The sequence below is a fragment of the Palaemon carinicauda genome, chromosome 8 (genome assembly GCF_036898095.1).
Source record: "Palaemon carinicauda isolate YSFRI2023 chromosome 8, ASM3689809v2, whole genome shotgun sequence".
Classification (NCBI taxonomy): Eukaryota; Metazoa; Arthropoda; class Malacostraca; order Decapoda; family Palaemonidae; genus Palaemon; species Palaemon carinicauda.
The window spans coordinates 11,434,577-11,462,482 of NC_090732.1; the positions used below are offsets into that span (position 1 = coordinate 11,434,577).

The 27,906-nt window shown below is 41.0% G+C and overlaps 1 long non-coding RNA gene across 1 annotated transcript; it reads right to left on the bottom strand.

Moving 5' to 3' along the window:
- Positions 1-2,775: 2,775 nt before the first annotated feature.
- On the bottom strand, positions 2,776-22,560 carry LOC137644831 (uncharacterized). The gene is made up of 2 exons (XR_011045206.1): positions 22,496-22,560; positions 2,776-3,282 (listed from the first exon to the last, which is right to left on the bottom strand). It is a non-coding gene; the product is annotated as an uncharacterized lncRNA (long non-coding RNA).
- Between the last annotated feature and the right edge of the window lie 5,346 nt (positions 22,561-27,906).

Sequence of the window (27,906 nt, forward strand, 5' to 3'; positions counted from 1 at the left end):
TTTTGAAAACTGATCCAGATACATCCATCAGAACTTTAATTATTAAATCATAATATAACTTTTACCACAAACTCATCAATCATATTATGCCCATATTGATTGTATCAAATGTCCACAGATAGTCTATGCCTCCTATGCAGATAGTAGAGACCAAACAATTACTTCGACATCCATTGTGTATCAACAAATCATAACTAACAGCTATAAATGAGGGACAGAAAGAAGAGGATGGTCATGTGTACACGAATAGCGGGACTGAATAACAATCGCTAATCATTTTCCCAATCAATTTAGGTGGGCAGGCATAAATCTAAAAGCTACATTTTAATCATGCATGTCTCATGGGTCTGGGAAACCTCTTTGGAACCATGTATGTCATGAGACAGAAATCCAGTTAATTCTATTTAAGAGGTTATCTTATGTAGTGGAATACCATAAAATACAAAACAATTAAGTAAAACTATTCCTGATTGACTAAGGGCTAACAAGGTATCTTGGAATGCAATGTCACTTCCTCTAGTTGTTACATCAAAGAAGGTAACTATACCACGGGATAATAAGTAAGAAACTAAAAATGCAAGGCTGAAATCTATACTAAAGAATTAAAAAAATAAATTATGGACAGACTTGCCTCAAATTAAGTCGTACTTTTTCTAAATTTGCATTGCGCGAAACTTGCCACAAATTAAGTCGCACTTTCTAAATTTGCATTGCTCTCTCTCTCTCTCTCTCTCTCTCTCTCTCTCTCTCTCTCTCTCTCTCTCTCTCTCTCTCTCTCTCTCTCTCGAACTAAAGCCTTTAACTAAAATTGGTAATTTATGACAATTAATGGTCACATATGTATAGAGACAACAAAAATTCTGTCATTGCAAAAACCAGATTGTTTTTAAAACAACAATCTTTGGATGGTTTATATTTCCATATTAAATCAAATTTGTTGATTCTAAGTGACATCAAATGGGGAAACTGAAGGAAAATTAATTTTTCCAAATTAGAAGGATTTCGTTTCTTGCTCTTAAAAGAATTTTACCATGAAAAAAGACGCAATCACTTGTTTGTACAATCGCTCATAAACAGGAAGATTTAAATACTCATACATGGGACACAATATTGATTTAATAAATCTTCAATATTGCAATAATCTAAAAATGAGACGTTTAATCTATTCTTCAAAGACTTAATAGCTTCAGCCCTCCGTATATTCAGTAAAAGTTTGACAAGGAACGAATCGTCACTCACCTCTGCTTGTTTGGATGCGAAGTAGAACCATTGTAAACCAGAAACTTTCTGTTGCATCCAAATAAGTCTGAGATTCATCACCATCAACAGCATCACGATCTTCATCATATCTTCGTTTTCAGGTATATTTTTGGAGGTCCTCCTGTCTGACCTCACTTGGTCCGTCTTCTGGAGCACATGTCCCACTCATGATCCATGTGACTGTTGAATTCGTTGTTTCTTCTTCTTCTTCTCCTTTCTCTACAAGCTTGTCCCTAATTGGGATAGCTGTAATGGTTTCAACACTTTCATCCATTTCCTTCGGTTCAGTGCATTTTCACAGCTCAATCCCAACTCCCTCATCTCTCTTTTCACACAGTCAGTCCATCACAATTTTGGCCAACCTAACCTTCTCCCACCTGGTAGTTCCATATCCATCTTCTTTCTTATCTGATATTCATCTTCTCGTCTCTTTACATGTCCATACCATCTCAGTTTACTTTCCCTCACCATGATTGATGCTGGTGCTATTTGGAAGTGCCTGGAACTTGTTCATTCTTAACTTTATCCTTTTGTTTGTCCCCTTCAGTTTTCTTGAATAGTTATCTCATAAGAAGTTTTTCACTAAAAATAAATATTTTTCTGCTTAAATGCTTTCAATATCTTCTTTAATTTATGGAGAATCTTATCTACAAGTATTTTTTTTTTACTGTATTTAAGGTTATGTTTTTCAAAGTTTGTTGAATGTTACCTCTATTAATCTGTGTTTTCTCACTTGTGTATTCCTGTTTTCATTGGCAATCATCTTTCATAAGTTTGTCTATTTAATTAGTGCCGTTCCTCACTGCTTAAACTTTCGTCATATAGTATTTCTAATTAATCATTACAGCATCTTCTTAGTAGGCTACATCTGATATGATACGTGCCCCTTTCAGTGTGTAGGCTAACTAGGCTAATTACTTAACTTCATCTAAATGACAATAACTTTACCTGTGATCCTTCCCACTCTTACGAATTACACAAGTTTCCCGATACATTTCCTCTGTATGTATAGAATGCTTTGGTATTCATGTCATACATATTTTACACTGACTTGGTACAAGGAAATAATAATCATGCAGGCCTATTCCCTTTTTTCTTCTAAATAACATACATTTTCCGAGGTAAATTTCCATTTCTTTACTTTGAAATTCATTGGCACTAGATGTTTTAAAGACAATTTCAACACTTGTTAAACCATTGAGCCAAATGTTGGTGTTTTTATATATTCCTTGATATTCTCTTCTTTGGGGATATTTTCTATCACAATGTTTTTTTTCCCCTTTTAGTTCTCCATCAGGTACATTTATTTCTTAATTTTCATCCAATATATGATTTTTTTTAGCTTGTAGCTTTCTTCTGTTAAATATTCCACACATCACTGTCTCCATTCATAATTATCAGCAGGTCATTTACTACAAAAAATATAGATCTGTATTGTGACTGGTTCTTTCTATATGACTAACTAGTTGTTCAAGTACATATCCTAGCACTTTTGATATGAAGGATAGATTCGAAATAGGTCCATGAACTTACGCCCTGATACCCAACAGGACCTTTCAGAACTAGTATAACTATAGGAACTTTCTGAAGAGTTAGGATGCTTACATTCGTCAGTGCCTCTATTCACGATTCTTGAAATTATGTCGCCAAACCTAGAAAGTTTTCTAATCCTATTACTTCGGATATGGCATCGGTTTCGGATCACTCACACAATGTTGTAGATATATGCTAACGTGTGAGCGAACTGTTGATGAAATCTCTGTAACATTATCACCCTAGCTTTTATAACAGGGTCGATCCTAGGCCTATACGTAGGTTTCTTAAATACTTGTATTAGCTGCTACAACTTGTAGCCTCTTGTTGGGCATGTTCTACTAGTACTTCCAGATTGGCAACTGTTGTGTCAAAAAAGTTTGTTCTGTTCCTCAAGCCTCCGACGTCCGTGTCTGTTCTTGTCTGTCTTGTAGCCATGGCTTGTTGGTAACGGTGTGGTGTCCGTATTACAAGTGAGCCAACCAACTGCTGAAAGTAGAAATATCTTTATGTAGAAATATAGTAAACAAATTTTTACGCAACAAATAATCATTTGCAACATATCAATAACTAAAAATAGGCCCAAGTATCCTCTACGAGAGAGTAACACAAATTATGAATAGATTTTACAAGAAAACTAGCTATGAGGGGTTAATTTGTCCTCCACTTATTCTGATATATATATATATATATATATATATATATATATATATATATATATATATATATATATATATATATAGAGAGAGAGAGAGAGAGAGAGAGAGAGAGAGAGAGAGAGAGAGAGAGAGAGAGAGAGAGAGAGAGAGAGAGAGAGAGAGAGAGAGAGTGGGTGTTTAGTCGAGAAACTTGTCGTTTTAGATAGATTCACGTGTATTTCTTACTTAATCCCTACGCCTAATTCAAATTCTAATTACGATGTTTAATTTATAAAGGCAATAAAAATTGCGACTTGGCAGAATTTTATGTTTCAAAAGTTTACCATTGGAAATGTTTTTAACTTTTTGATATGTAGGCCTATAATTTTATCAAAGTAGAGAGATTTCTCTCTCAAAGGTGACTTACTTTTTCTATTATTATTATTATTATTATTAGCCAAGCTACAACCCTAGTTGGAAAAGCAAGATGCTATAAGCCCAAGGGCCCCAATAGGGAAAAATAGCCCAGTGAGGAAAGGAAATAAGGAAATAAATAAATGATGAGAACAAATTAACAATAAATCATTCTAAAAACAGTTTTTAGTTTTTGTTTCAAATATTGAGTGTAGGCTACAGACTGTAGGTTAAGAAATTCAATATCTTTTCTTGATTAAACAAAGGAAATCAACTGATGTTAAAAAAAGTGAGTGGTAAATTTTCTCCGAAATTGTCATTTATTTTGAGAAATCGGGCTTTAATGTTTTATTTATATGATTTATGTATAGTAATTATGGGCTTTTATATATGTAATTTTTCGCAACACTAGGGATCATAAGGATAAAATCGTCATATTTCAGAGTTATTTAGTAAGAAATGGTGAGACAATATATACTAATGTACCAAATAGCCTACCATGGGTAATACAGTGCTACCATAATAAGTTCTTGTCTACGTATTATCTGGGAAAATTTTATACTGTAGATATATTTATATATCGTCTCTGTCACTTTATGCACCTTTAAGCATATACCATAACATAATTGTAAATATGACAAATTCGTAGGTAATTGTATTTTTCCTAACTATACAAAGCTTAGCTATTTATTATGGGTAATTACTTTCGGCGTAGCTGAAATGACGAGCCATTAGAATTTTAACGAGGGTTTACTACCCCACCGCTAGTTAGCAGGGGGGTAGGGAAGGTAGCTTGCTACCCCCCCCCCCCCCCACCTCACACACACCGGTGCTGAGCTCAATTTGCTTAGAGGTAGGACTCCACGGGGGATAAGGCTGGTGGGCAAGTCTGATTAAATAGCTAAGGTTTGTATAGTTAGGAAAAATACAAATTACCCACGAATTTGTCATTTGTTCCGTAACTGAAATAAAAACCACGCTATTTAATATGGGTGACTCAACCCTTAGGAAGGGTGGTAAGTCCCGGCCAGTACTGGCTTTTGGCTTTGCCCGGGGACTTAGTATCTGAGTGTGTCAACACTCAACAATAAGGAGTCCATGCACCTCGCTAGCACCATGCTATGCAAGGGCTGCGGCCTACGTAAGCTGTGTGTGAAGGTTTGAAGAGTGACTCGTCCTAGGAAGTTGACCTGAAGTCCTTTAGATGGAAACTTAGGCTAGGACTCTCCCAATACCACCTCGTCAGGGTATGGAGACGTGACAGTATTAGCTTAATACTAGGAACACAAGGAAACATGGTTTACCTGCAGTGGTTTGAGGTTAGCTGTGCAGAGAACCCAGGATGCTGCTTTCCCCAAGAGAGGGGAGGATGAAGAAAAGAATAAGGGCTAAACATACCTTTTCATTCATGCAGACTAAGACCGAGTAACAATGCCCTCAACCTTCTGCTACTTGTCCATTAAGGAGCCTGAGGTTTAAACCAGCTGTTGTGCAGCCACCGCAGGGCCGATAGAGAACGTATCGAGTCTCCTGTGGGTCACGTCTTGCAGGTAGTAGGCTGTGAAGGTCGTCTGACGCTTCCACACCCCTGCTTGTAGAACCCGCGTCACTGAGAAGTTCTTTTCGAAGGCCAGGGACGTAGCTACGCCCCTGACATCGTGTGCTCTAGGGCGACGTGACGGAGGAGGGTCAGAATTCAGGGATAGATGGATTACCTTCCGAATCCATGCCGAGATGGTATTCTTGGCAACCCTCCTCTTTGTCCTCCCAGTGCTCACAAACAATGCCTGCACTTGGGGACGAACTGCAGCCGTTCTTTTAAGATATAGCCTCAGACTCCTTACTGGGCACAGTAGGAGATGGTCTGGGTCATCTGTTACAGAACAAAGACTCAAAATCTGGAAAGAGTCTAACCGTGGGTCCGGCACTCCCGGATTCCGAGTCTGAACAACAAACTCAGGGACGAATCTGAACGTTACCTCCCCCCATCCCCTTGAATGGGCGATGTCATACGAGAGACCATTAAGTTCACTGACTCGCTTGAGTGAGGCCAAAGCTAGTAGGAACACCGTCTTCCAAGTTAGGTGGCAATCTGAAGCCTGGCGTAATGGTTCGTAGGGAGGTCTCTTAAGAGACCTGAGAACTCGAACCACGTTCCATGGAGGTGGTCTCACTTCCGACTGAGGGCAGGTAAGTTCATAACTTCGTATGAGTAGGGAAAGTTCCAGCGAAGAAGAAATGTCCACTCCTTTGAGCCTGAAGACTAGACTTAAGGCTGAGCGATACCCTTTCACTGCCGAGACTGAAAGGCGCATTTCTCGCAAATACACGAAGAACTCCGCTATTGCTGGAGTAGTGGCATCGAGTGGAGAGATATCCCTTCCACGACACCAACCACAGAAAACTCTCCACTTTGCCTGGTAGACCCCTGCGGATGACCTTCGCAGGTGTCCAGACATCCTGTTCGCAACTTGTTGTGAAAATCCTCTCTCTGCGAGGAGATGCTGGATAGACTCCAGGCGTGAAGTCGAAGCGAAGCTACGGCTTTGTGAAAGATGTTGGCGTGTGGTTGTTTGAGTAGCTCGTGTCGTGGAGGGAGTTCTCTCGGAAGTTCCGTTAGGAGTTGCAGAAGGTCCGGAAACCATTCCGCGTGATGCCATAGCGGAGCTATCAGGGTCGTCGAGAGATTGACCGATATTCTGGTCTTGTTGAGTACCCTCCTCATCAGACAGAATGGGGGAAAGGCGTATACGTCGATGTTGTCCCACCTTTGTTGGAAGGCATGTTGCCAGTGTGCCTTGGGATCCGGGACTGGGGAGCAGTACAGCGGGAGCTTGAAGTTCAGCGCTGTAGCGAACAGATCCACAGTCGGGGAACCCCACAAAGTCAGGACTTTGTTGGCTACTAGATGATCCAAAGACCACTTGGTACTCACTATCTGAGACGCTCTGCTCAGATTGTTGGCGAGCACATTCCTCTTGCCTGGAATGAAGCGAGCCGATAGTGGAATCGAGTGGACTTCGGTCCATCTCAGTATCTCTACTGCAAGATGGGATAGCTGCTCTGAAAAGGTACTTCCCTGCTTGTTGATGTAAGCCACTACTGTGGTGTTGTCGCTCATCACCACCACAGTGTGACCCGCCAGGTATTGTTGGAACTGTTGAAGGGCCAGGAATACGGCCTTCATTTCTAGCAGATTTATATGGAGGCAGTTTTCTGATTCTGACCACAGGCCTGAGGTCCTGTGGTGCAGAACGTGGGGCCCCCACCCTTTCTTTGAAGCGTCCGAAAACAGCATCAAATCCGGGGAGAGGATGAGAAGATCCACTTCCTTTCGTAGGTTCTCGTCTGTCATCCACCACTGAAGATCCGTCCGTTCCGCAGGACCCATCGGGATCATGACATCCGGAGAATCGTGTCCTTGATTCCACCGGGACTTGAGTCGCCACTGCAGATATCTCATTCTGAGGTGACCGTTGGGAACTAGACGGGCCAGGGATGAGAGGTGACCGAGGAGACGTAACCACGATTGGGCTGGGAGTTCTTCTCGTCTGAGGAAAGGACTCGCGACCCTCCTCAGCCTTGCTATCCTGTCGTCTGATGGGAAGGCTTTGTGGAGATTGGTGTCCAATATCATGCCTAGATATACCAGTCTTTGAGTAGGAAGCAGAGAAGACTTCTCAAGATTTACCATGATCCCCAGATCTTGGCTAAGTCCCAAAAGTTTGTCTCGGTGTCGAAGAAGGGCTAACTCCGATTCTGCTAGGATCAGCCAGTCGTCCAGATAATGGAGGAGACGGATGCCGATCCTGTGTGCCCACGATGATATCAGGGTGAGCACTCTGGTGAAAACCTGAGGTGCTGTGGAGAGACCGAAACACAGCACCTTGAACTGGTAGATCTTGTTGTCTAGGCTGAATCTTAAGTACTTCCCTGAAGATGGATGGACTGGGATCTGGAAGTATGCGTCCTTCAGATCCAGTGTACACATGAAGTCTTTCGGTCTCACTGCAAGTCTGACCGTGTCTGCTGTCTCCATGCTGAACGGGGTCTGCTTGACAAACCTGTTCAGAGCTGAGAGGTCGATGACTGGTCTCCAGCCTCCAGACGCCTTCTTTACAAGAAAGAGTTGACTGAAGAAGCCTGGGGACCCGTCGACGACCTCTTGGAGAGCGCCCTTCTTCAACATGGTCTCGACTTCTGCCCAAAGGGCTTGCCCCCTTTCCGAACCCATGGCAAGGGAGCTCAACGACACTGGATTCGCTGTCAGGGGAAGTAGAGATGTTATGAACGGGACGCGATATCCTTGACTGATTACGAAAATTGTCCAGGAATCGGCCGTGAGTTGCTGCCACCTGGTTGCGCAACTTTGTAGGCATCCCCCTACTGGTGGACATGCAGGGGGACTGCCAATCCTAGCGTTTGCGGCCTCGGCCACTCCCTCTAGGATTTTTCCCTCCCCTGGAGGACTTTTTGCCTTTCTTGTCCTTGGCAGGAAAGGGCTTTGACACCGTTGTCTTCGCTGCCGTTGCCGGTTTCGTGGTCTTGGTAGGGCGTGGTTGCTGGGTTGCTGGAGGTTTATAGGGCTTAGATGTTAAAGCCCTATGTAGGAGAGAGTCCTGGTTGGACTTCCACCACCTCTCAGCTGCCTGCTCCACATCCTTAGGCTCAAACAGATTTCTCCCCAAGATGGAAGAATGTCTGAGCCTGCTGATCTCGGTGCTGGGGACTTTCTGGTGGAATCTCTCAGACACCGCATCAAGATGGTATTAGCCCACAAGTTCGAGACTTGGTGGGCTAGAAACTCGATGGTACGAGTGCCTGAGAGTAGAAAGGTCTCCATGGCCCTCCTGGTACTCTCCTTGGACAAGTCCTCAGATCGTGCCAGATGTCCAGCCACGAAGTTGCCTGCATGGCACACTTCGCCACCTTCTCCTGGCTGAGGATCTCCGTAGCCGAGAAAGCCACTTGCCGGGTGGCGAGTATCTCTAGAGGGACTCTTCCAAAGAGTGGTGCAAAGGAAGAGCTAAACAAGTCTCCTCCATGAGGAGGAGGTAGGAGTTTATTTCCGGCGCTAGACTGGCTGGAGGAGGCAAGCTCGGAGAGCTGGCCCTCGACCTTATCCCTGGCACTCTTAACCCCTTGGGACCAAAGCAAAGCCGCACTGGCCCTAGAAGGTTTTTGAGTACCAAAGACTCGGTCCAGGACCATATCCTTGCCCTCACGAGGAGGAATCTCTGGGTCCGAGAACCCATTGAGATTCCTCATGAGGGTCAGAACCTGCCAGAACGCATGCTCTGACTCCTGAAAGGCTGGCAGCGAAGTCTCCTGTTCCCAAAGGCTCTTCTCGGGGGGACTCGTGGACGTTCTCCGAGGGCTTGGCTGGCTCTGGTCTAATCCTTGAGGATGACTTCGGAATCATCTTGGAGTCCTTCGACTTCCTCCTGGGAGGGATACAGGACTCCAGCAGTGATGATGGGAGGCTCTTCTCCACCCCTACCCGAGAAGACTTCTCTGCGCGAGGTAGGGTTTTCCTCATTGGTGCGATGGGGGAACGCCTCACTCACGGAACTCCCCTGAGGATGGGAAATCTTCATCCGTAGGGGAGGGAGAGAAAGTCTGGGGGGGGGGAGGAGGCCTTCCTCAAAGACTTCCAAGGAGTCAACTTCGCCCTTGGAGAAGTTACCACGTCAGCTACTCCTCTCTTCCTCTTCAGGGGAGTCGAAACTGCCACTGATTTGTGTCCCAGTTCAGAGACCTCTCTGACAAGGGACCCAAACCAGGGCTGCTGACTGACAGCTGCGCTGTCAGATACTCCCTCTGGAGGGAAGGGGATCGTTCGATCCCTAGGAGGAGTTACCAAAGCAGGGTCGGCCTGAAAAGAAGAAGGTAAGTTCCTGGACCTATCCGGAGTTCTCCCTCCCTCCGGCAAGCGCGCGGTTCTGCGCTTGCGGGGGGGGGGTAAAGCGATGACAATGACCTGGCCGCGCATCATCCTGCAGCCTCGCGCGAGGGGTCGAGCTGGCGCTCGCGTGATGGGATTTTACCTAAATCGCGCGCGTAGGCGAGGGCGCGTAAGCGAGGAGGCGCGTTGGCGCGTAAGCGAGGAGGCGCGTTGGCGCGTGAGCGAGCGATGGCGTGCAAGCCAGCAATGGTGTGCAGGCCAGCAATGGTGTGCAGGCCAGCAATGGTGTGCAGGCCAGCAATGGCGTGCAGGCGAGCAATGGCGCGCAGGTGAGGGCGCGCGTGGGCGATATGATGGCGCGCAGGGGCGCGTTCTGGTGACAGCAAAGGGAGCGCAGCAAGCTGAATAAGCGCTAGCTCGCGCGAAGGCGATTGTTCGCGCGCACGGGCGCCCAAGATTACGCTGAGCCCATGAGGGCGATAACGTTGGGCGCACGCGAAGGGAAATATCCCTTGCGAGCGGGCACACATCAGAAACAGCAACAGGAGGGCGTGCGATGGCACGTAGGTGAAGGATGGCGCGCTGGCGAGCGCTGGCGAGCAGGGGAAGAGATTATCTTCCCCTTTGCGCCCAGATCCGAAGATCGAGGACGCGCAGGAGATCGTGGGCGTGCATCAGGATGAGGGCGCGCAGTGGCACGCTGGCGGGCAGGAGAGCGCGGACGCGCAGGTGAGCGCTGATGCGCAGGTGAGCGCCGACTACGCAGGTGAGCGCCGACGCGCAGGTGAGCGCTGATGCGCAGGTGAGCGCCGACTACGCAGGTGAGCGCCGACGCGCAGGTGAGCGCCGACGCGCAGATGAGCGCCGACGCGCAGATGAGAGCTGGCACGCAGGAGAGCGCTGGCGCGCAGGAGAGCGCTGGCGCGCAGGAGAGCGCTGGCGCGCGGGTGAGCGCTGGAGTGCAGAAGAGCGCTGGAGTGCAGAAGAGCGCTGGAGTGCAGAAGAGCGCTGGAGTGCAGAAGAGCGCTGGAGCGCAGAAGAGCGCAGGAGAGGATCTTGAGCTGGTGAGCGCTGGCGCGCAGGAGACCAATGGCGCTCAGGGGATACCTGGCACGTAAGGGACTTAGTCACAATGTGAGAAAGTCCCTAGTGCCCCGAAGGAACCGATGCCCGTTTGAAAACTGGGTTCGTAGGCGCCCACAGCGCATCCGCGGCCAGGAACGGCGCCGGCAGGTCAGCAGGTCTGGCGGGTGGAAGGTCGGCGTGTCCTTTGTAAGGACGACCTTCCACCAAAGGAGATCGTGAACAATCTGTGGAGAGGTCCAGGGATGTAGCAGGCAGGGTCGGTGAATGACGACGAGGTTCCTCTGCGGTGGACTGCGGGGATGACGAGCCGAAGAGGGGAAAGAAAGCCCCCAACGCCGAAGAGGCAGGCGCCCTCTGGGGGCCATGGGGTCAGCAGGCTGACCAGCAATCCTCCGAAGAGTAGTCTCTGTCAGTGAACTCCCCCGAGGTGGAGAATCACCTGCAGAAGAGACCGTTGGACTTAGTTCCTCCCTCGAAGGATGTTTGGAAGGGGGAACTAAGCCTTCAGCTACATCAGCAACATCAGGAGCAGAGGTTTGATACAACTCATCAGAAGCCTCTGCCACAACGACATTGACGATAGACAGAGGATCGACCTCTGCTAAAGTCAGCGATTGTTTGACAGCTGCTCCCAATTTGATCATGTCAAACAAGGTTTCCTTGGAGGGCGAACCCTCGAGACCCAAAGGAAGCCCAAAGCTGCAACAAATCATGATTACTTACATTGACATCAGAAATAATAACCTTCCCCCGGGGGAGGAGGAGAAGCTGCCTTGCTATGGGAGGCAACTCCCTCTCCCAAACCCCGAGATCGGTCAACAGAACTGCGGCCTACGCTACCACTTGACAGTTTCTCGGAAGAAACCGATCGAGTGGGAGCTTCGGAGGAGGTTTGGGGCACGGAAGAAGAGCCCTTGGGATTTTCTCTTTTCAAAAAAATCTTCGAAGGAGAAATATCTCACTTGGACTTTTTCTTCCGGCGCCGGGAAAATATCTCACTTGGACTTTTTCTTCCGGCGCCGGGAAAACCTCTCCCAATGGGAGGTAGACCACTCCCTACACTCACCACATACGTTACTCTTATCACACCGTTGGCCCCTACAGTAAAGGCACAAGGTGTGTGGGTCCGTTTCGACTGCTGACATATAAGTTCCACAAGGGCGGTCAGGTAAACCGGGACACTTATGCATCGCAGAGGCTAACTTCACAAACACTCTGTAAAAAGAAAAAGCAAACAAAGATCAGTTAAATGGCTGTCAGAGAAGGCGAAGGTGACAGCGGACACGTCCGTCTAGAGAGCAAAAGTGAGCTCAGCACAGGTGTGTGTGAGGGGGGGGGGGTGAGCATGCTACCCTCCTTACCCCGCCCCCCCCCCCCAACTAGCAGTGGGGTAGTAAACCCTCGTTAAAATTCTAATGGCTCGTCATTTCAGCTACGCCGAAAGTAATTACCCATATTAAATAGCTTGGTTTATATTTCAGTTACGGAACAAATCGCATATAAACGAGAGAAATGCGAGAGAAATTAACGGCCGAGAAAAGAAGAAAACGGAAGAAATCAAAGAAAATTGTTCTTTGGAGTTTATGGGTAACCAGTATAAATATCTTTCAAATTATTAAAGAAAAAAGTAAATAAATAGGTACCCTCGTCAGAAAAGGAATGTGTAAATGACTGGATGCACTAACATGAATATAGAATAAAACATTTTGGCAATAATATTTTAAAAAAAAATAGGAACATCTATTTGAAAGAAATATATAGACGTTCCAACTTAAAAAATCGCTACAAGAATGATTTATTATTCCTGATATATTCAACATAATTCTATACTATTGTTTTAGTTATTTAGCATCAAATTTCTATTTAGTTATTAAGATATAAGTTAAAAATACGATTTAACAGTACACGACTCATTATCATACGTATTTTTGTCAAAATAAGTCATACAGCCTGTAAATACATTTTAGTTAAGTTATCCATTTTAAAACGGTCTGGATTAACGTTTTCTTTTCGAACAACTCTTTACTTTAGGTACAACTATCTTAATTTTACCTCAAGAGAGTGATTCGAACAATATTTTGACTGAAATATCTTCGTAAAAATACTAATTTTGTGCCAGTATACATTAATATCAAATATTTACTCTTGTTAAAGACAAAAACCTAGTATACAATTCTATGAGGCTAAAATAGCCAAACAGAATTATGTATGTATGTATATATATATATATATATATATATATATATATATATATATATATATATATATTATATATATATTATATATATATATATTATATATATATATATATATATTATATATTATATATATATATATATATATATATATATATATATATATATATATAATATTCGAATAAAAACATATCCCTACTTCGCTTACTCTAAAAGCTGTTTACCTGGTACTGTCACACATGGAAACACTGCCCAATAGGACCTAAAAGTTTTGTTCGTCGTTTAAATTCTTATGCATTTAAGTGTATCAGTACGGCGCATTCCATGTATATTATCAAATCTACATCATGAAAGCACTTCGGGAAAAAAAATTCTTTAGCAGCATCTTGAAGGCGCTAATATCTTTAGTCGTTCAGATGCCTTGTGGGAGCTTGTTATAGTCATTTGTCCGCATATGTGAAAGCTCTAGAACCCACAGTAGAGGAAATAGCTACAATAACTATCTGTAACTATTCTCGTGTCGATATGATTCATGAGCTGCAGTAAATGTAATAATTCCCTTAAATATTTTGGACGCCCTGTTCTGTTAAGGGGAAGAGTCATAGCATATATCCTAAACTACATTGTAGCTTTAATACACAGCTAGTTAAATCACATTTACACGGAAGTAATTCCTTCTTAGGGTGGGACACCTTTTATTAATCTGTGGTATTGTTTTGAATCTGTAGCTCTACCTCCATTTGTACGATTTCGTCTCATTCTCTTCCTGTTTTTCTTTTTACTTTTTTTCATTGGAATTTGAGCTGCGTTTATACGCGTACCTCGGACTAAGCTATAGATTTTCTCTATAAATTTATCACCAATGCGAGCATCTATTTGTGATAGTGACCATCACAAAGATTACTTTTAATCTATTCTTTCGCTCACCCTTTCCAGATCCGCGTGTGATGTAGCTTCATAAACGTTTATGTTCATCCTTAAGAACACAACTATTTCAAAGTTTTTATCCACAAAAGTAAGCGAAAACAACTCGAGAGAGAGAGAGAGAGAGAGAGAGAGAGAGAGAGAGAGAGAGAGAGAGAGAGAGAGAGAGAGAGAGAGCGCACTTATATGTCTACACTTTAACACGTCTACTCATTATACTATAAAGGATGTATACGATAAATCAACCTGGTAAGACCTCGTGGAGCGGGAGAGCTTTTCCGTATATGACAGGACCAGGAAAACAGCGCCGGGAATTGAAAAGAAGTGATAAAAGTACGGTAGTGAAACCATTTAAAAAATAAATTCACCTCTCTCTCTCTCTCTCTCTCTCTCTCTCTCTCTCTCTCTCTCTCTCTCTCTCTCTCTCTCTCTCTCTCTCTCTCTCTCTCTCTCTCTCCTCAGTTTCACGGTTAGTTTTTAATATAACGTATAAAAAAGGGTAATCTTTTTACTTATTCAATCATCCCATTCATTTAGTCAAAAAGCTGACAGTTAAGTGGTTTAAATTCTTTTAGTGACAAAGACAATTATCACTCTAGACAATACTTTCATTAATATATTTTGGTAATGTTGTTTCTTTCCCTAAATAATATCTGGGACTTTTGTTTTATTAAATAGCAGTAACCACAACTTTTGAATTGGAAATGGTGAGAAGAAAGAGGAAATTGGTGCCTTTTCCAGCCACGAACCAAGTCGTTCTCCTTAAACGACTAGTTTCCAATGAGGTTGAAATAGAACAATTTAATAAGTGCTTCGTCATTATCATTATAAACTTAAAAAAGAAGATAAGTAATAAATAGATTCAGATAGTGTAGGCAAAACTAGGGCTGACAGATTCATCATGTAACTTCTAATAAGACCATTCAAGCTAAACTATCGGAAAATAAGAACTTCAAAGCTGAAAACTGGAACTAACAGACCAGATTTTTTTTTACCCGCATACTTAGGGACATTTATTTATCCTTTTTCAACCCGAGTAAAATGCCTTCTTCTGCAAAAAAAAAAAAAAAAAAAAAAATAAAAAAAAAAAAAAAATAAAAAAAAAAAAAATAAAAAAAAAATCGGAGAGTAATAAACGAACGCCCTAATGAATACCAAAGAAAAACATGCAAACGAAAATTTGTACACTATCACACACAAGATATTTATTTTGGTTGAGATAAAACGTATTATAATAAAAACATTATGAAAGCAGCATACAGCATTTTATCTCTGCTAAATATACTTGTAGTCTTTTTGCCATCCATTTCACATTACCATCACATTCGTACAATTGTTCTCTCATAACTTGAATAGTTCACACCAATAAATAACAAATGTCAAAACGCTAACCGGCTGGGATATGCATTCAATTGTAATAAGAACTTTCTTTATATCAACCTTTTCCACACAAGTGTTCGATATTATTATCTATTCACAAAACCGACATGTACGTCGAAAATTTAAATATCTGTTTTGAGATTAATTCTCCGTCTAATTCCTGGATAATCGATGTAATCACATCAATCATTCTGTATTTCTGGACTGCAAAAATGTACTTCGAGTTTTAAAAGGAAGAACTGTTTAAGAAAATCATTAGTATTATCTGAATGAAAAGGTAAATGTTTTCGGAATATCCTACCAAGAGAACCAAATTAGGCTGTTGTCTTGTTCAATCAAGATTAGACAATACTCAGAGTTATTTCTCAAGTTTTTCTTCTTTTTTTAGTCGTAAACTAGAACAGTTTTTATGAAACGCCAAAATCAATTTCAACTGTGATTATTCAAATCACTTCATGATTGGTGTTCCACTTTTATTTTCTTATGATACAACATGTTTATCATCACATATCGGTAACCGTAAGATACTTTGCTTTCTTACAAAAACAGATTTTCAAGCCTTACTGACATCATTTCAAGAATAGTGTAAGTATACCAAATATAAAGAAGTGCTTATAATTACACAAGCTCTGGCAGGTGCTTTAAATCATCGGAACTCAATTGCTTAAAGACCTATTTAGGTCTTTCTTATCAAAACTGCTATATCTTTTATTTTCGAACTAGTTACTCCTTTATAGGAAGGACTTGAGTATTGCCAACTGACAGGAGCAAGCACACAATTATATTCTACGGAGACAGCTAAAATTATGCTCTGATGTAAATGATCTGCAAGAAATGTTGGATGAAGAAAAATGTGACATCCTGATTTTACTTAATCGTAGTACTGCTTTTGATACGTAATGATTTACGATCCATTTGTAGCCTATTGATGATAAAGCTTTTGAGTAAAAGATTACTTGGTTGACAGAAACTATTGGGTACTTGTGGGAAATTCTTATCATATGAACAATTAATAAGAGGGATACCCCTAGCAAAGGTGTACTAGGCCCAATCTTATTTTTTGTCTATGCTATTGGTGTATCAAAAATATTATAGAAAAATGGAGTAAAGTTCGAAGCTATTTGCTGAAAGCATAAGTTTACGTCTCCAAAAATGACATTTATGAACAGCTGAGAATTTAAACTGCGTTTTTACTAGTTTTGATGAGTTAATGATATTCATACAACTAAAACTAAATTTTTAGTTTAGTGGTAGGAAAGAAAAACAATTTAAGAAACCTTGATGACATCTAAGTAAATATCAATGACAACCAGGTCCCATTATCTAGTAGAGTTCGTGACTTTTGTGTACCACTGGACCGTAATTTGTCTCTCAGTGCTCAAAAGAATAATGTAGTTGGACTCACTGGACATCACTTAAGAAACATTGCTTTTGTAAAGAAATGTCTGGACGAATGCTCTGTTAAGATTCTTGTGATTAACTGTTATTACCATGATTGATTACCGTTACTAACTATTACAACCTACCTAAAGTAAAACTTCCAGAAATTCAAAGACAATAAACTGAGGAACTAGATTAATAAAGGGTGTCCAACCCGAGAAAGGATTACCGCTGTACTGATTGAAATACGCTAAATACCCATTTAAAGCTACAATAAATCTTAAGATATGTTCAGTGACTCCTCAATTTATCAGAAATATGCGTCATGAACATTACTACACAATGTGCAGCCAATAAATCGTGTCGACAAGAGAGTAATTACGAAGGATTTCAAGTTATTGGAGCCAAAGAGGAGAACCTCGATTATAGATTTTAGAGTTTTCAAATAAATATGCGGCCCCAGTATTGTATAACAAGCTCCCACTACATATCCGAAGGACTAATGATATAAAGGCTTTCAAGAAGTTGAAGACGTTTATGAAGATTTTTATTATTCATGAAATGCTATGATAATGTGGATTAGACAGTTAATACGGATTACACTATATGATACTCTAAGTACTTATGATTGTACACGACGAAATATCTTTTAGGTCTTGAATGCCACAAAGCATAAAAAATAGCCATGTGCAGTCCGTATTGACGTGTCTCGTTTCGAGAAGTAATCAACAACTCGGATATAAAACGAAAAAAAAAAAAATGTGAACAGCAATGCCGTTATTACGTGTAGGCATTTAGGAGAATAGCGATGGCTTATTGAGCAATGAGTGTGTAACTGCAACCAATTCATTCATATATTTTTAAAGATGTTTAAGGTAATGTTTTTTTTTCTCTTAATCTGGTATAGAGTCCTTTCATTATACGTCATCAAACTTCCTCCATCTTGGAGGACATACAAAGACGCGTTCAGTGAATAGCTGTGGTTGAACTCTTGAATAGTTAGCCATCTCATCACATTCACATTCACACAATGCCCAGTTTTTGCGCTATTGTTTTGGCTGTGGGAATCGAGGACAAAGAGATGACAAGAGTTTCTACCGCATACCGGCAGTTATTCAGAATCAGGACAAAGATACAGAAGAATTATCCAAGCGCAGACGTGACTTGTGGTTGACCAGAATATCACGGGCTGATCTACGTGAATCCTCACTACCCTGGGCACGTATTTACCTGAACATAATTAACCTAAGTATATCACAATCCTGTTTTCCTAGCTGTGAAAAAACTGCGTTGATCAAACCAATTTACAAAGGGAAAGGTGATGTAAACGAGCTAAATTCATATAGGCCCATTTCAAATTTATCCTACATGTCAAAGCTTATTGAAAAAGTCATAAGTGAGCAATTATGGGCGCATATTGACGAGTTAGAGGTATTCCCGGAAAATCAATCGGCCTACAGAGCTAATCATTCTACAGAAACTACTTTGTGCTCAATAATGAATGATATGATAGGTCTTCTTGATGGGGGAAAGTGTGGAATTTTAATTATGTTAGATCTTAGTGCTGCTTTTGACACTGTTGTGCACGAGTACTTACTTGACGACTTAAAGTCTATTGGAGTGACTCAGGAAGCACTGAAATTTTTGCGAAGTTACTTAGTGAACAGGAAGACTATTGTAGAAGTTTCTGGAAACCGATCCAATGAGAGAATTCTTATGAAGGGTGTACCACAGGGTAGTGTCCTGGGCCCTATCTTGTTTAACATATATACTATCGAGCTATCACACATCTTAAAAAAACAAAAAGTGGGTTTTAAACTATATGCAGATGATACTCAGTTTTACCTCTCAATTTCAACAACACAAGATACAGGGAAGAAAATTGATGAGATAATGACTGAAATAAAAACATGGATGCAGAGGAAAAAGCTCAAATTAAATGATGATAAAACAGAATGTATGTTCTTTGGCACAAGGGTGGCTTTGAAGAATTACCAGTTAATTCAAAGTATAAAAATTGGTGATGCTGATGTTGGGATTGTGCCTGTTGTGAAAAATTTGGGTGTACTGATAGACTGTAATTTGTCAATGAAGGACCAAATTGTGAACACAGTGAAAGTGTGTAACTATCACCTGAGAAACATAGCATTTATTAGAAAATATTTAACAGAGGGCAGTACAAAAAGTTTAGTGATGAGTCATGTAATATCAAGGCTTGATTATTGCAATTCTCTGTACTACAAATTGCCCAATACACTACTAAGAAAGCTTCAAAATGTGCAAAACCGGGCGGCTAGACTGATAAAAGGCACTAAATTTCGGGAGAGAATAACTCCTGCACTGATCGATCTACATTGGTTACCTGTTAAGGCTAGAATTGAATTTAAAATTTGCTTGTTGACTCACAAAGCACTTACAAGTGATAAGCCTAAATATCTTCGTGATTTCTTGGTCCCCTACCCTGAAGCTACCAGCGCCGCTGTAAGAGTTAGACATGCAGATGACCCACATAGACTATTCGAAATTAGTGTGAATCATGCAATAGGAGGAAGAACGTTCAGTTATGCTGCACCGAGACTCTTTAACGACCTTCCACTCGATGTCAAGAATAGCACAAATGTGGCAGCCTTCAAGAAAAACCTGAAGACTTATCTTTTTAGAAAGTGTTATAATAGTGACCTGAAAACTATTAAGCCTGAATACAAATGCTAGCGAAATAACTGATAACGATACAGAGAAAAATATTATCTGGAAAGGAATTATTTTTTTCACACACCAAGGCCCGCCTGAACAGACCTTTAGTGTTTGATGGAGGGCGAGAAATAAACCCCTAAAGTAAGTATCTGTTCTGATCATTTCATATCAGGTCAGTCTCGGCTAGGCCCTAAAAGTATTATTATTCCTGTGTAACATGCTATATCCGATCGCATGGGTGACTTCACAAGTATCGTAAGTTCAGTGTGTAGTGTGTGTGGGGGAGGGGGCATCTCAATTTTTAAACATCAAAAGGGGCATCTCAGATTTTCAAAACAAAAATTAAAAGCGCCCATATTGGCTATATTAACAAAGGCTACTTACTAGTTCTCTATTTCGTCAAGGTGCTCATGCCTATATATAATTAAGTTTATATTTATAATTATTTTAATTTGTGTATTAAATTGTGCAGACATACAGGCCTATGTGATGAATAAACATTGATTATAAATGATAAAAACAATAATAATAATATCTGAATCTGGTTTAATCCGAAGGGGTCTTCAGCTTATATATGAAACATCGAAAAAATAATTAAACTTGCGCATTTAATTGCAAGGAGGCAAAACGATCATCCAAGAGCATTACAATAGAGTTTGTCCATCATATGTTTATATGTATATAAGAAATTATAGAATTTGTAACCAAACACAAACACAATGGTTAGGCATGAACTGATAAAGATTTGACATTATAATGCAAAACTTTTACATACATTTTGACAATAAAAAATTATAATACACAAGGTTAGGCTAAATGATCAACATTAGCTTTATAATTATAAACACACTCTTCATTGGCCCAGTGTTTATCTAATTTTGGACTTAAAAGCATTAAAGGGAAAAACAACAAATTCTGGAAGCAGATTATTCAATGGAAATGTATGCCCACTCATGTTCTGCCTTTGTAAGTTTAAAAAGCATCTGAATTGCATGTGCCATAAGTTGAATGAATTCTGCATCTGGTATGGATCTAGGCCATCAATTAGATCGAGTTTCTGCTTGTAAAAACGCTTATCATCACCCGACAATTGTTTGACAAAGTCGCTCTCATTGTCCATATTCGCTGTAGCAGCCGCTATGTTTTCGCTTTGTATGTCCTCCAGCATGGCCGCCGGCGATTCCCAGTGACGTCATTAAAAGGACTCTATATGAATCATCTGATCCCCCCCCCAAAAAAAATAAATAATACAGCATATTTGAGATATTGACCATTTTGCATTTCAACTTACAAGAGATATTACATGACAGGCCTCCACCCTCTTTGACTGGACTTAACATTCTATATAAGTTACATATCAAAATATTTCTCACAATGGTTTTATATTCCAACAATCCCGGCAAAACTGTAATGATTTCTGCAGGTTACCATTAACAATGCATGCCACGTTTGGAGCCTGTGTCACTTAATACAACACACTAGCAAAATAAAAGATTAATAATATATAAAATCTAATAACAATAATATAAAAATTATGAACTATCACTCTAGAAATATTCCCTCATCAATGAAAAACTAAATATGGATTAGTTAAAAGTTCTTGTGCATAAATAGTTAAGTAATCAAAAGACTAAACTACGGTTAACAGTCGCAATTACGGTATAGCAAAATGTTTCCTTCAGAAGCTGTAAGGAAGTCCCTCCTAGTCCTCTTGAACTTCATACAACACTAAAAGTTACCTATTGTAACATATATGGTACGGATTATTCACGAAAATTATCCTTTAGACAAACAATTATGACCCTTTAGATGAGCAAGGCGTAGGTCGCAATGAGAGCCCTAGCTATAAATAAGGATGATGATTATGATAATGATGGTTCTGGTAAGACTTGAAAATGGTGAACACCAGATCGAGAGCTATATAAAATACGAAGTTCCATTTTGGAAACTTCAGTAAATTATTAAGTACCACTTGGAAAACTTTTACAATATAATTAGTTTCATTTAGGAACCTTCTGCAAATTGTTTAGTGCTACACGTGAAACTATTGCAAATTACTCATTTCCACTTGGGAAACTAAAACAAATTACGAAGTGCCACTTGGTAAAACTTTTGAAAATTACGAAGTGGCACTTGGCAATTTTTTATTTTGAAAATTACAGGGTGCCACTTGGCAAAACTTTTGAAAATTACACGGTGCCACTTGGCAAAGCTTTTGAAAATAACGAAGTGGCACATGGCAACACTTGAAAATTACGAAGTGGCACATGGCAAAACTTTTGAAAATTACGAAGTGCCACTTGGTAAAACTTTTGAAAATTACGAAGTGCCACTTGGCAAAACTTTTGAAAATTACGAAGTACCACTTGGCTAACTAATGCAAATTGCAAGGTGCCACTTACAGAACTATTGCAAAGCTCTAACGATTAACGACTTATAAGGTTGAGGAAACCGGTACTTTTGTAAATCTCCCTACAAAACGTGTAAAAACTTTTAGAAACAACGTAAGCTTCAGGTTTTCGTCAACTCCAATATATACCAATTGGAAACCATCTGAGCCTTTATGAACTATATTTGATGGACGAAGACCCCATGCCTACTGGAAACTCTACTGGCTAAATTTCTGAGAGTTCACGAACTGCAGTTGATAAAATATCCAATTGAAACCTTCTTGGGACTTGTAAAACCCAGAAATATTCCCAACTGATTATTTGCTAACTTTGAAGAATGGACACGGGAAAATTCACTTCACAATTGCTAAGACACAAGTATAGGGGAATAGTTATATTATCTATATAGTTAGAATGCTTAAAGGGGGTCCAACTGCTAAATATTAAAAGGCATTCTAAAATAAGTTGAGAAATAAAGTTTCGAGTCGCCTTTTTTATCACATTTTTCTTTATTCTTAGATTTTCTTTAATAATCTATTACTAATGTAAAATTTTAAAACACCTATATTCCCTTTCACGCAATAAGAATTTCAACTACAGAATTACACCTGATAGGCGAGTAAAACTAAAGACACAGAATCCCTTTCTGTTGGAAAACACTTGTAACTGTAGTTTTCACCTCAAGTATTCGCCTACCTTTCTTTCTTCAAAACGTCCAAGGTGTTGACACAACAAAGTTCGAACTGGGAATGAGAGCAAATACTCGGTTCCAAGATGTTCCAATACTACAACCTAGGAGGATTAATACTATTTTTTCCCTCAGAGAATACAACCAACTTTCATAGTCCAACGTTTTGCTTAGTTTTATTCGTAAAAAAAAAAAAACTGTCTTCCTAAGTGACCTAAATTTGTATAATATAACAGAAATTGAGAAGATAAAAACGGTTTGTGTCTCATTCCTCCCTTTTTAAAGACCTTTATATACTATCTGCTAATGGGCTAAAAGAAGGGGGAGGGGTGGCAATTCTTAAGTATTTTCGTAAGTCAGGTGGGGTATGAGTGAGGAAGGTAAAGTAGACGTTATATTGTTCTAGATCTTTGGGTAAAACTTTAAATGAATCAAATATTTAATGTTTATATTGCAATATACTATAAAGAAATCAATGCAACAAAAAGTTGATGTTTTCATTTAGGAAATGAATATAAGAATTACAGTGTAATTATGCAATCAATTGTAGAAATCCTACTTTTAGAAATATTCCACCATTTTGTTGGTTAGTAAGGGCAAAGTCTTCTTCAGATATTTAGTACACTTTCCAGTTAACGTTAAAATCTTGAAGATTTTATACGATAATTAAATAGAGAAATTGGGTATTTTGACAATTTTTTGAGTAGAAGAAAAATTCTTATAGTAAAATAAAGGGATTTTATGCATATACTGAAACTAAAACAACACATATTGAAGATTTCATACGATAATAAGATAGAGAAATTGAGTATTTCGACAAATCTTGCGTAGAAGAAAAAATTCTTATGGTAAAATAAAGGGATTTTAAGTATAATCTGGAACTAAAACAATAGGCTACATTGACTACAATTTGTTTATTATGAATTCGTATTGAAAATGCCCAATGCATACGGATAATATAAAAAAATAAATTCTCATTAATTTGAAACTCCCTGTCAGATGAATGAAATTATTAAGCAAAACTAAATCCTCATCCGGGTGTCAAACTTCTTCCATAACGTGAGGAAAAATACATTTACTTAAACTACTTATGAATCTTTGGCAAGTTATTTACCAAAATTTCTTCTTTTAAGATCAAGGGATATACTGAATCTGGTCTTTGGGCCGGGTGCTGGGGCCATGTAGACCATTCATCATTCAGGTGCAACTTGGGGAAACCGCAAAGTTGCACTACGTTCAAGAGATTAGACAAGATATGAAGAAGGAAACAAACACCTAAGTACAGTAAAATGTCATATAATAGTCACGACTACTGTAGGGATGCCCTTTTATTATTATTATTATTTGCTAAGCTACAACCCTAGTTGGAGAAGCAGGATGCGATAAGCCCAGGGGTCCCAACAGGGAAAATAACCCAGCGAGGAAAGGAAATAATGAAAAATAAGATATTTTAAGAACAGTGTCGGGAATTTTCGAACTGGCCATTCGAAAGTCCCGCCATTTGACTTCACGAACGTTTTGTCAAATGAGGGAAGGCTGGGGGATCTCGCGGGCGAAAGACTGAGGTTTGATACACGACTGTATTGGGACCTAAATCTTAACCACCTGGTGGGGAAGGAGCGAGTGTTATGGAAATTGTCTGTTTATAATATATCAATGATGAGTCTAACGTAAAATTGAGGCAACATGACAAAAATGTCTTATGTATGTGTTTAGTGTCAATGACTTTCCAAGTCATTGGATATGGACAAATTCTGGCCCTCAGCCGAAGCCTTAAGCCTTCCCTTGTATTTAAAGAAAAGCCTTAACTGTTTTACGATCCTGTAGTAAATAAAAAGGCATTGTCAAACCCCTTGCAAATAAATAAACTAAGATTTCCCTCCACTTTGCTAAGGAAACTTTAGTTAACGCGGGAAATCGAAGTTTTCTTCGAAGCTGCCGACCCTCGCTCGACCTCTTTGCTTCATCGTCCCCCCTAAAGATAAGTCATTTATTAGTTAGTCTCTTCTCTCTACCTCGTGTACCAGGTTGGTTGTAGTATAAATTTGTGTGCAAGACATGTAGTTTTTATATCGCAGTTTAATGTAGAGATCCTTGTGATTGGGGATCTGAATCCTGAGTTAAATGAGAATAGGGATATTTGGTGTGTGATTCGTTGTGTATTGAATTCGAATTGTCACTATTTTCAGTTTTTTAATGAGTCCGGTGTGGAGTTTGTGCTTGAAGAGCACGTGTTACATTACCAAGAGTCAGCCTTGTTTTTCATTAGGTCTTGTGAATGCTTAAGGATGTTGTTTGTCTTGTATCAGAGTTTATTTTTATAATAAAATTGTACATTTTGTCGCCGTATTTTAGTTAACTCCTGGAAGGTTTTGGGAATCTCGCCTCTTCAAGGCCTTGCGATCCGCCCAGTACATCGGGCAGATTTAATAAACTGGTGAAAATCACAACATTTGGTCCTTCGAACCGGATCGCAAGCGCTTCCCAGAGCCGGACAGGACTAATTTAAAATATGAGCTTTTGAGAGAGAGAGAGAGAGAGACGGACAATTAAGGTCCTCTACGTCCCAATGTGCGATCGACCACGTAGGTCAGTTTTTTGAGTCCCTTCCTAACGTAAAATTACTTTTCTTTCCTTGCTTTGCCAACCCCCCCCCAAACATAAAGTAAAGTTAATTAAGATGGCGGTGACCACGATCGTGCACATCGAGGCGTCGATGGCCCTAATAAATGACTTACTTAGCGAAACGCAAAGAGCGCTATTAGAGACCTATTCTGAGTCCGTTTACCAGAATTTGGTAACGGAGTTGCAGGTAGAGGTCCGACAGCTAAGAGAGCTATACAAAAGGCAGCGAGTGAAACTAGAATCTAGTATTGAAGCCCGAATCAGGCACACGTTGGGTGAAGCTACACACGCTTCTACCCTACTGTATAATAGGACAGACAAAGTGAAAAGCACTTCAACGGGGAATGTTGCCCTCCCCAGGTTGAAGCCGCTGCCTCTCCCCACGTTTGAAGGGGAAGTGCAAGAGTACGCATCGTACCATGTGGATCGAAGAGCGGATTTAGACGAAGTGTTTAAATTTACGTATTTATTGGGGACCCTAGGCAAAGAGCCACTTAGAATCATAAAATCTCTAAGTGTAACCGCCGCGAACTATAGTGTAGCATTAAACCTTTTAGATAAGCAATATGGCAACGTGCACCAGACACTCGTGATTCTGCACCGCAAATTAGCCAACATCTTTGTGCCGTCACTAAACCCAGTAGAACTCAAAAGGTTCCGTTTTGAGTTGACCATCATAATCGAACAAATCAAAAGACTGAGTAGCAATGACATAGGCCAGGGCATGGTCATGAGCCTCATAAATCAAAAATTGTCAGAGGGAAAGCTCTACCGCAAAGTGGTCGAGCATTTGAGAAAATGTGACTATACGTTGGACGAGTTTTTTGAGGCAATAGACTTTATTGTGAGAATGCTAGAAGACGATGCGTTGCAAAGAGGTGACAGTCTTGAGAGTGACAAAAGACCAGACAGTAGTGTAAGACCGAAAACCCATCCCATCCACAATAATTCCTGCCCATTTTGTAGCGAACGGCACCCGCCTCACGGATGTCGCCAAGTGACTGACGTAGCTGCCAGACGTCGCATTTTGCTGAAAAGGGGTCTTTGTTTTAATTGTACGAAATCAGGTCATCGTAGCGATAAATGTCCCGTCTCAAATTCCTGTAGAAACTGTAATGCTATGCACCACACTGCAATTTGCGATACGGGTAGACTACCGCAATCAATCCCTAGTCATAGTAGTAGTCAAACAACGACGTCCCGCCCCGTAGTGAATGCGACGCCTCAGCAGCCCGAAAGTACCCCCCGACCACCCAGGACTAAAGTGGAGGCTAAACCATGCACAAGCGCAAAGATCGCGCAGAGGTCTGATGTGGACCTCCCATGCACTATCTTGCCAACAGCCATGGCAGGTATCCAACAAAAGCAAGGTAGTAAGCGAGTCCGCCTATTCCTCGACTCAGGAAGCCAAAGGAGCTTCATCTCAGCAAAAATTGCCCGTCAATTAGGCCTACCGGTGGTAGGACGAGTATCCTTAAATATAGCTCTGTTTGGTTCCGAGGAAATAAGCGGACAATACGATGTAGTAAGTTGCAGGGTTGAAATGGGCAAAAGAATCGTGCGTATGAAACTAGTAGCACATGAGAGCGTAGACGTCCTGATACATAAAGCTGGTTATGGTAAAGTCAGACAGCATCTGTTGACCAAGGGAGTCACGTTCGCCGATCCAGCCAACAAGTCGGATGTGTTGAAAAATGTCCACGTATTAGTAGGGGCTGACTACTTTAGTTATTTTGTAATAGGCGTGGAGAGAGTGGATGGGATCAATCTTTTCCTGACGCATGATGGCATGTCGCCATATGGGAAGGTGCCGCAATGGCTACTGCAAGGGGAGAGGATTGAGCAGGTGAGAACGTTGAGAGTGTGCAGAATCACGAACGAGCCATATCTGTGTGATGTAGACGAGTGGTGGTGTTTAGACCGTGTTGGCATCGCCCCATCTGAGCAATACACTGTTCGCGAGGCCGAGGCCATGCGAAAGGTATCGCAAAGCGTTGTGAAAAAACCTGAGGGATATCAGGTGAGACTACCATTCGGGTCGGATGCTAGGCCAGAAACAAATTATCGTAACGCTGTGGCGCAGTTAGAGTCGTTGCAGACCAAATTCAGAAAGGATAGGAAATATTTTGAACAATATCAGGGAGTGATAGACAAATATATCGAAGCAGGTTTTATATCCGAGGTGAAAGATCCCATAGTGGAAGGTTATTACATGCCACACTTTGGAGTCAGGAAAGACAGTCGTACCACCCCCCTTAGAATCGTGTTCAATGCCTCAGCAAAGTCAAAGGGTTGTAAGTCATTGAATGAATGTCTCTTACCTGGGCCCATTTTGGTAGAGTTAGAATATAGTTTAATCATAAGGTTTAGGTTGAACCGATATGCCATGTTAGCCGACATAAGTAAAGCATTCCATCGTGTTTTGTTAGATCCTCGTGATGCCAAATACACACGATTTCTGTGGCGCGAGGCAGCTGGTCGAGCGCTTACCTTCGCCTTTAGAGTCGTGGTGTTCGGCATCACAGCAAGTCCATTTTTGCTACAACAGATATTAAATTGTCATTTTAAAGAGGAAGGCCGGCCAGATTTAGTAAAATCCTTTTATGTCGATAACTATCTGGCCACATTTGAGGATTTAGAACACATGAGGCCTGAGCATGAGTCTGTTAATAACATCTTGAAGGGGGCGGGTATGCCTTTGGAAGGGTGGGCAACCAATCACTTGGCCTTTGATAGCGAGAGACAGTGGAGTGAGCCTGTGAGTGTGAACGTGCTCGGGCTGCGATGGGCCCGG